This window comes from Podarcis raffonei, chromosome 16, assembly GCF_027172205.1.
Source record: "Podarcis raffonei isolate rPodRaf1 chromosome 16, rPodRaf1.pri, whole genome shotgun sequence".
NCBI lineage: Eukaryota > Metazoa > Chordata > Lepidosauria > Squamata > Lacertidae > Podarcis > Podarcis raffonei.
The window spans coordinates 32903905-32914374 of record NC_070617.1 but is presented as its reverse complement, the minus strand read 5'-3'; the positions used below and the strand labels follow the sequence as shown (position 1 = coordinate 32914374).

At 45.4% G+C, this 10470-nt stretch overlaps 1 long non-coding RNA gene across 1 annotated transcript; it reads right to left on the bottom strand.

Annotated features, from left to right (window-relative positions):
• Positions 1-4325: 4325 nt before the first annotated feature.
• LOC128403837 (uncharacterized) lies at positions 4326-6043 on the bottom strand. Its single transcript, XR_008328012.1, has 3 exons — positions 5962-6043; positions 4813-4890; positions 4326-4439 (listed from the first exon to the last, which is right to left on the bottom strand). It is a non-coding gene; the product is annotated as an uncharacterized LOC128403837 (long non-coding RNA).
• Positions 6044-10470: the final 4427 nt, after the last annotated feature.

Genomic DNA, 10470 nt, shown 5'->3' with positions numbered 1-10470 from the left:
ACCTAATTCACACTTTCTGAAACAAAAGCCATCCTTCAATATTTGCACTTCTCCAGCCAGATGCAGTTCTCTTGCCAAGGAACTTATACAAAAAGGTATATGCTAGTGTGCGTTGAAATGCAGATATATAAAACTGAAAATAACATACAAAAAGGGAAAATCACTTTGCAGAAACGTGTGTATTAAGCATAAATGCATACAAAAATGTGTAAATTCAGAGAAATTCATTCTAAGCAAACAGGAATGTCCTGCACTCTCTTTTAACTCATAAGTTCAAACAGCAGTGGCACAAGACACCCAACTGGCACCAATCCAGGTGAATCAGAAAAAGAAATGCACCAGTTTGAACATGCCCTTCAAAGTACATACGGAGGAGATTTTTAAAAAGCAGAAGAGATAACCTCTGCTGAGGGTGGCAGACAGAAGGCACATCAGCAAACAACTCCAGAGCACTCTGAAGCAGCCAGCCAGACACCTGCCTATCTAGTGTAAATATCAATGGCATATTGTGGTGCATAACCCAGCTGTAAAAAGTCCCCATGTGGTCTGGGAAATGCTGACAAGGTGCAGGTAGAAGTCTCCTTTTGTGAAGTGGCTTTAAAAAAACCACAACAAAATCAGAGTGTGCCAAGTATTCCCTGGCTTTAGATGCTAGAAATCTAGGCAGGAAAAACAGATGTCTAACTCCCACACAAAAAAGTAAGATTTTGCAAGTATTCACTCCTTTGAAAATCCCATCATTTTTACTCTGGTTGTTGCAGTCGCAGTGAGTGCTACTCCCTCGCCGCCTGCCCTGCCCCCCAAGCTGTTGCTGCTGCTTCCTTCTTGGATTAGTAACATAAGCCGATCCCACCCAATCAAGGATCACAGAGTGAATGGGCTAACCGTACGATGCTACATATTAGGGATGGAGGGAAAAATTGGTTTAGTTCACCTTTTAAAGAAAATCCGCCCAAAGCTCACTTCTTGGAACAGTACACAGCTATCCTTTCGATAGTCGCACTTCTCCAAATTTTGTGATACAGTTCCCCAACCCAAAAAGCCACAAGTTTGTATTAGAGGAAAGTGTGCATAAAAATGTCTATATTAGCAAAGACACCTTCATCTGCTCTAGCTGCAACAAAACATGTCTCTCCTGTATCAGTCTCTATGGCCACAGCAGGTGCTGCAACCTTCCAACAGTTTGACTTCACCCCCAAAGGCACACTCCTCCTTTGTCTCTCCTTTGTGTCACCCAGGAGAATGCAGCTGTGGCGATAAGGAAAGTAGAGTCATTCCGTTGTCTGGAGAGGTCGTTTCCTGATTCACATGGAGAAGCCGTTTTCAATGAAGCCCAGTGACAGAAGTGCACAGCTGTATTGAGGAAGCACTGGGTAATGAAATTTTGTACCTCCTAACAATTTTGTGTCCGGGGCAACCGCTCCTATGCCCCCCCCCATGCTACACCACTGGACGGTGCACACTGTCCTGCTACCAGCTCCTTGCTGCTGCTACTTGCCTGCCCCCCCCCCAGCACAAGCACACACATCAGCTGCCTCTCTGCCTGGTGGTGGAGCTTGCCCTAGGCAGCACTGAGAAAACACAATGTAGCTTAAATTCAGAGGACTCTAAGTAGCCCGGCTCAACCCTGAGTGAAACTAGACAGAAACACACACACACACACACACACAGAGAGAGAGAGAGAGAGAGAGAGAGAGAGAGAGAGAGAGAGAGAGAGAGAATCATACACAGTTGAAAAGCAAATGCTCTTATTGAGAAAGGTTATTAGGGTGTTCGGGAAACAGCTGCAGGCCCAGATGTAGAAATGATTGCTCAGTTAAAGATTTCTCAGCAGAAGATGGCTGTTGAATAAACCAGTGCGGAGCTTCAGAAGGGCATTTGAAGGAGTTGGATTCCTTAAGGCAGAACACTGCACAGCCAACGTTTCATTTCTAGTAGCAGAACAAAATTGCAAACAGCTGGTGGAAGATTTTTTAACATTTCTTTCAGATGGGATGATATTGCTTTTTATTTTTATTTTTTAGCAAACAAACAAAAACCAGGCAGTCATACAAAAGGCATTCTTTTTTCTCCCCCACCCCTATAAATAGCTAGCACTGATAAACTCACATCCATTATGTGAAAACAACAGTGATCTAGATGCGGTAGTTCTTATTCATTTCTTAAAATTGTACTCTCTCCATGTTCCACAGTATGCTCTAGGGCAGCGGTTCTCAACCTGTGGGTCCCCAGGTGCTGTTGGACTACAACTCCCATCATCTCTGAGCCCTGGCCTTGCTAGCTAGGGGTGATGGGAGTTGTAGTTCAACATCTGGGGACCCACAGGTTGAGAAAGGCTGCTCTAGGGCTTAGGAACCTGTTGCCCACCAAATGTTGTTGGATTCCAACTCCCAACAGCCGCAGCCAGCATGGTCAATGGTCAGGGGGATGCCAGGAGTTGCAGTCCAACAATATACTGTATTTCACCACGTAATGGTCACATTTTTAATGCTGATTTTTCTTTTCAGAAAGCTGAGGCGCAACCATTATGCGAGGAAACAATTTTTATTAATGAACATAGTTATGTTTATGTTGCTCATGGCAGCTTTGCCCACCCACCCACTCCCCTTGCACCTTCAGCTGGTACAGAGAATGTGCACTGCGAATGCCCTGAGACAACTGTGTGGTGAATGTCTTGGGACTGATATTAGGGACCCAAAAAGGGGGGGGAGCGACTATTATGCTAGTATTGAGGGCCGCAAGTTCTGTGACCCTGATCTAAATCCATGCAGCTCTCTGGGATTTCAGGCAGGGGTTTCTCCCAGCCCCACGTACAGATGCCAGGGATAGATCAAGGCATGCCTGCCCTCCCTAGCAGCTTGCAGAGGCTTCTCCGTTGATTTTACAGTGGGGATGGGACATAGCTCACTGGTAGGCCACCTGCTTTGCATGCAGAAAGTCCCAGGTTCAATCCCTGGCATCTCTGAAATCCTGGAGTGATGCCTACAATTGATGTAAACAGTACTGTGCTCGATGGACCAGTAGTCTGTCTCTGTATAAAGCAGTTCCTATGTTCCTTTGGCAAACAGGGATAGGGTCAATGTCTACTCCAGGCTGAGGAGGATCCCAAGTCAAGACACTCTCCATGTCCCTCCTTCCTTCAGTGAGTCCTCATTGCAACAGTTCCAGGGGGTTCTTGTAAGAGGACCTTTGTTTAGGGGTGGTGTGGCTCCTCAGCAGATGCCTGACATGTCAACTCTTAACCCTGGTCCTGGATGTGGTGGTCTAAGGATCTGGATCCCAATAAATGCTTTCCATTTATTCCATTTCCATGGGAGAGTATACTTTCAGGAAAGGCCTTCCTAGACATTTCCACATAACTTAAAACAACAAGAAGAACAAAACGATCACAACTGCATTCTCCATTCATGGGTATTCCCTTCCACAGAAGGGAAGCTTCATCGTCCGATTAATTATTCATTGCAAATTAGGCACTTGGCTGTAGCAGTTAAAAAATTTTTGCAACAGACATTTGTTTTACCGACTCGTAGCCTGGATGCAAAATCATTCTACACAGTGGTTGTGTTTGGATGCATAAACACTTGAGTGAAAGTGGAACTCTGTCGGCATCTTGCAGACCAGCGGGGGGCGGGGATCAATGAGTTGGTCTTTAAAAGCACCATTTTCAACCCGCTCCAATTATAACAACCTACATTCTTCATATCACAAAGATGTAAACCAATGAAGTGTTTATACTATTGTTATAATATGTTCTTCTATAACAACTCCCTTTGGAATCCTCATCCCACCCATCCTCTCCTTCATTTCTGCAGAATATCTATTTGTTTTTGTGGGTCATAAAGACCCCCTGCAAGTTGCTCCACCCACTTTTGCTTCTGGACTTGCCCATCACTGGGGTTGTGGTCCTTGGAAGGTTGCTCAGAAAGGAATGTGGCCCTCAGGGTGGAAAAAGTTCCCCATCCCTGCCTCATAAGAGCAAGTTGCTCAGTTGGAGCTCTCCGTGGTGCTGTAGCATCTTACCTCCCTTTGCTCTGTGGGTTCCTCCATGGAACCTCAATAAGATTTTTAAAAAAAACACAACACCTTGCATTAAAAACATTCTTTAAAAAACAGCCTGGTGCACAATGAACTGGGTAACTTTTAAAATCTGTCAAATGGTGGTTTAATTGACAAGTGCAACCCAGGAGTAGACAATGCGGTGCTCCGCAGATGTTGCCAGACCTGGACTCCCATCTGCCCCAATGTTCAGCTAAAGAATCCCCAACAGATGACCGATCAACCAACCTTTGTTTAAAAATTACCAAAGAAGGAGAGTACACCACCCGTCCAAGGTAGTCTGTTCCACTATCAAGCAGCTCTTTCCCCCAGAAAGTTTCTCCTAACATTTCATCGGAATCTCCTTTGTTGTGGTTTGAATCCATTGGTTCGAGTCCTACCCTCTGGAGCAGCAGAAAACAAGTTTGCTCCATCTTCCATGAAACAGCCCTTAAGAACTCTTGTTAGAAAGGAGAGGATTTACTGCAATGTATTGTTGTGCTTCTTGCCTGTATTTCCTAGAATGCTTGAAAGGAAGGGAGCCTTCGCTTCACCAGCAGCAATTGCATGCTGGAAGCCAAGCGAGACTGCCTTTTTAGAGGGACACTTCAGGCAGAAATGGAAACATATCATATGCTCTGATTGGACATGGTTTGCAGCTGTAATGCAGAAGTAGAGAGAAGCAAATATACCATTTCCTATCTCTCCCACCATTCGCTCCCACCTCAAGCCCCCGCCCTGGGCAAACACACAGGGTTTTCTTGATCTTATCTTTACCTTTCACAAAGCCTTTAAAAGCCATCTGTAGGGATTTGTAAAGGCTGTTTCTTGTTTCAAATAAACTGCAAAAGTGATCTGTATGGAACAGATGGAAACAAATATAAAAAAAAGCTTATCAGGATGCCAGGGAGGGTGTGTGTGTGGAGGTAACACTTTCTACATTTGGAAAATATCAGATATGAGTTAGCAGAAATGTTGCCTATGAGATGCACTAAGTTGGCGCTTGGCCAGCAATTTCCTCTCCCTCATAATAAGCCAGAGTGCTCCACAGCCACTTGAGATGGATAAACCCATCAATTTTGGTTTCTCTCTTTCTCATTTCTGCACTCTTCATTTTTCTGCATCACTCGCCATTTCTTTTTAACATCCTCATTAAAACACATCTGCATTCCAGTGCGAACTTTCTCCCAATATATACATTTTTGCAAAGCACTTGCCCATAATACAGTGGTACCTCGGGTTACAGACGCTTCAGGTTACAGACTCTGCTAACCCGGAAGTAGTACCTTGGGTTAAGAACATTGCTTCAGGATGAGAACAGAAATCACGCAGTGGTGGAGCGACAGCAGCGGGAGGCCCCATTAGCTAAAGTGGTACCTCAGGTTAAGAACAGTTTCAGGTTAAGAACGGACCTCCGGAACGAATTAAGTTCTTAACCAGAGGTACCACTGTATACTGCACGTTGCATATTATTTTTCACTAATATCTGTATTTTTATGGTGGCTTCACCATACTGTAAGCATTTTTGCACACACTGTTTGCTTGGAGGACTGCATCTTATTATTGGGAGAAGTGCACATTTCCAAATATAACTTTTTTAAAAAAATTGCAAATAGTTTCAGAGAGTGCAAATTAGGTAGGTCGTGATTACTGGAAGAGTGTGCCCACTGACCTAATGTATCCAAAGTGTGCAGTGTAAGGTTTGTGAATCTGGATACAGAGCAGACTTTACCTGTTATCAGACTCAGAGAGATGCTTGTAGAGTGAGTGAAATAACAAAGCTAATAATAATAATAATAATAATAATAATAATAATAATAATAATAATTTATTATTTGTACCCTGCCCATCTGGCTGGGTTTCCCCAGCCACTCTTATTGTATGAAGCACATAACTTGGACGGAAAAGTTTCCATTTCTAACCTACCTACCTAATCTAGAGATAAACAAGGTAGCCGTTGCTTGCTCCTTTGTTCTCAGAGGATAGCTCCAGCTTGACCTGTCATCTTGAGATCCAAGAGAGGAAGAAGAGGTTGTAAACAGGATGCAACCTAACAGGTATCAGTCTAAACAACAAAGAGATAGAGAGGTCAGCTCAAGAGCTTAAAGGTACATGTATATCCATAAGGAAAATAACTTTCTTGGCTTTTAAATTAGGGAAAAATTGGATCACTTAAGGAGTTTCCCAAAACCAGAGCTGATGGGAATTGCAGCCTCCAACATCAGGCAGGCAACAGATTCCCCATGCACATTGGAAGATGCCTTACACTGAGTCAGACAATTTGGGCTCCAACTAGCTCAGTATAGCCTGCACTGACTGGCAGCAGCTCTCTGGGGGTTTCAGGCCGGGGAGATGTCCAGGATTGATCCTGGGATGTTCACGCAAAGCAGATGCTCAGCTGCTAAGCTGCAGCCCTTCGCACAAGGCAAAGGTGGTGGTGGCCCATTAGCACAAGTTTACTCCCTAAAAATTAAGCTGAGCCATTTACCAGACTACTTTGGATTGCCTTCGAGAAGTTATTAGGGAGCTAATTAAAACAAAGAGACGTCTTTGGTATTCAGAACTCATAGTGCATTTATTCAGCAGCACTCAAGGCAAAAGGTGGAGAAAAGGCCATGGATGACAAAGCACCATTCTTCCTGGGACGGAGGAGGGATCTCCACTCTGCTCCTTGTTACACAAAGGATTCTCCTCTGATCTAAATATACTGGTAAAGATGAAAAGGGGTTGCTGTCTTTCCTTGCCTTAAAATGAATGGGAAAGAGAGGGAGGGGACTTGGGAACTGCTCATAAACCAAGGCAGCGGGGTGATGGGAGTGTCCTGGGAAATGATAATATAAACTATGAAATCAAAAGAAGCATCCCCCACAAAACACAAAATCTCTTAGGATTTACAGAGCACAAAAGGAAAAGCACACATCCAGCAGAGTTACAGGGGTACGTGGGAGCAGGAAAATGTTCTGCCTTTTTTTCTTTTGTTTAACTAGCCTGAGGCTGCATAAACACTTTACATTTAAATCACACACTCCGAGGATTCTGGGAACTGTAGTTTACCTCTCAAAGTGGTGCAAATCCCACTTTTCGCGATTCTTTGAAAAGGAATAGGCTTTGAATGTGTATGCAGCCATAGCTTGAGTGTGTTGAGGAGTGTTATATACTGACTGTCCATCCTACCATAAGTCTACTGAATATTTCTAAATTACACCTATACATATTAACTGCATGCAGCTGAATGAAGCGGCAGAGCCAATGTGGTGTAGTGGTTAGAGTGCTGGGATAGGGTAGAAAGACCCAGATTCAGTTCCTCTTTCACCCATGGAGCTCACCAGGTGACTTTGGGCTAGACAGTACTGTCAGTCAAACCCACCTCACAGGGTTATTGTGAGGATAAACTGAAGGGGGGACGAGAGAGAAGCATGCATGCCACCCTCAGCTCTTTGGATGAAAGGTTTGTTGTTTAGTCGTGCGTGACTCTTTGTGACCCCCTGGACCAGAGCACGCCAGGCACTCCTGTCTTCCACTGCCTTCCGCAGTTTGTCAAACTCATGTTAGTAGCTTCGAGAGCACTGTCCAACCATCTCGTCCCTTATCATCCCCTTCTCCTTGTGCCCTCCATCTTTCCCAACATCAGGGTCTTTTCCAGGGAGTCTTCTCTTCTCATGAGGTGGCCAAAGTATTGGAGCCTCAGCTTCAGGATCTGTCCTTCCAGTGAGCACCCAGGGCTGATTTTTTTCAGAATGGATAGGTTTGATCTTCTTGCAGTCCATGGGACTCTCAAGAGTCTCCTCCAACACCATCATTCAAAAGCATCAATTCTTCAGCAATCAGCCTTCTTTATGGTCCAGCTCTCACTTCCATACATCACTACTGGGAAAACCATAGCTTTAACTATACAGACCTTTGTCAGCAAGGTGATGTCTCTGCTTTTTAAGATGCTGTCTTGGTTTGCAATGGTTTTTCTCCCAAGAAGCAGGCGTCTTTTAATTTCGTGACCATCTGCAGTGATCATGGAGCCCAAGAAAGTAGATATAAATAAATGTTGGCCATCTCTCTCCCAACTTATTCAGAAATATGCAAGTCTCCCTCACTCTTTCCAGTCTCACTTTCTCTTTATCCCCCAGACAAAACTCACCACCACCCAGTAGGCCAAGCAAATTTGGCCCAGAAGTATATCTGCTCTACAGGTACATGAAAAATGGGGTTAGTTATGGAAACGAGGGTCACAGTGCCCAGGTCCATTCATATGAGGAAAGGCGGTCTTTGAGGTATTCCGGCCTCAAGTCATTTAAGGCATTCTAGGTCAAAACCTGCTCTTTGAATTGGGGCTGGAAACTAATTGGCAGTTGTGCCAGGATTGACATTATACTCTTGCTGTCTTGTCCCTGTGAGCAACCTGGCTGCTGAATTCTGCACCAGCTGAAGTTTCCAAACCATCTTCAGAGGCAGCCCTACATTTAACATGCTGCAGTAATCTAGAGCAGGCTTCCTCAACCTCGACCCTCCAGATGTTTTTGGCCTACAACTCCCATGATCCCTAGCTAGCAGGACCAGAGGTCAGGGATGATGGGAATTGTAGTCTCAAAACATCTGGTTGAGGAAGCCTGATCTAGAGTTTACCAGAGCATAGACGGCCCTTAGTCTGATCCAGCAGGGCTCTTGTGTTTTTTTTAAATGTTCTTATGGACCTTATTTAAGGTCAGGGCTGTAGCTCAATGATAGAGCAACTGCTTTGCATGCGGAAGGTCCCATGTTGAACCCCCAGTGGCATCTTCAGGTGGGCTGGGAAACAAGCCCTCTTTGAAGCCTTGAAGAGCTGCTACCAGTCAGTGTTGACTATGTTGGGCTAGATCAGCCAATGGTCTAGAGAAGCTTCCTATGTCCCCACGTTTTATGGAGCCCCTAGAGCTCCCCCTGGTGCCCCTGAACTCTCCTGCATCTTTGCTCTGGGCAAGATAGAAAGGTCACAAATAAAGATGTAGCAGCAGGCACATCCTTTACGTCCCAATCTTGTTTCTCCAGGAGGTATCTCAGCCCCCAGCCCATTACTCCAGAGCAACCACCGTCACCCCAAAGGCCTTCTTCTTGCCTCTCTACAGCACACCGTTATGCTTGCATCCCTCAAGGTCATCCAAGTTTGTTTGCAAAAGGCTTCTGCATCGTAAAATGGCATTTTAAGTACACACGCGGCCGCCTTGCAATCTCACCAGCACCCAAGGTCACCGTGCGGAGCCTGTCAAGGGGTGAAGAGGGCAAAGTGCCTGATTCCTCTCTGAAATTGAAAACGCTGCCCTTCCCATTCGTTCCTTGAGGGCTGTCATGAGACATACAATTCAGCTGTTAACTGAGAGGGAGGAAGAGGAGTGTGTCTCGCATATGCACAGGCGGGTGGGTGGGTGGGTGTCTGGTGGAGGGAGGGAGGGAGGTTGTTTAAATAGCTGTGAAAAGCACGGGGTGTGTGTTTTACCCAGAGATATATTACACTTGATTAGGCGATGCGCTGGAGCGCAAATGGTACAACGGGAGATGGACGTGCTTAACTAGCAGTTCCAGCCGGCTCTCCGGTATCAGGAGGTCAAGGGAAAGATTAACTGTATCTGACTGCCATGTCAAAACGCTCAATTGGAGTGTTTATAAAAATATTAAAAAGCAGCAAACTAGTTGCCATGGACAAGAAGGGTAGATTGATATCCCAAGATGCAGCTCCCTCCCCACCGAAAGCAACAACAAATCCATGGCGATTAGCAAGGCCTTGTTTGCAAGATGCTGCAGCCAAAAGGCCAGAGGAAACCCAGCTTCCCATCAGGATTCTGCAGCAAATGGAACAGAGAGGGAGAAAAGCCATCTCCGCTTTCGGTCTCTAACCTGGGCATGGTAGGAAAGAGGCAGGATACCTGTGGCCCTCCAGAGGGCAGGATTCAAATTGCCAATTACAGTGGTACCTCGGGTTAAGAACTTAATTCGTTCTGGAGGTCCATTCTTAACCTGAAACTGTTCTTAACCAGAAGCACCACTTTAGCTAATGCTCCTGCTGCCTCCGTGCCACCGCTGCACGATTTCTGTTCTCATCCTGAAGCAAAGTTCTTAACCCGAGGTACTATTTCTGGGTTAGCGGAGTCTGTAACCTGAAGCATCTGTAACCCGAAGTACCACTGTACAAGAAAGGAGATTCCGAACAAATATTAGGAAGAACTTCCTGACAGCAAGAGCTGTTCAACGGTGGAATAGACTCCCTCAGAAGGTGGTGGCCTCTCCTTCATGGGAGGTTTTTAAACAGAGGGCTGCGTGGTCATCTATCACTGATTTTTTGGAGATCGTTCCTGCATTGCAGGAGGCTGGGCTGGAAGACCCTTGGGATCCCTTCCAACTTGACTGTCAGGCTTTGGGGGACCCTATCCCTCCCATGGTGGCAGCAAAGAAGCAGAGAAAAGGGCTTTC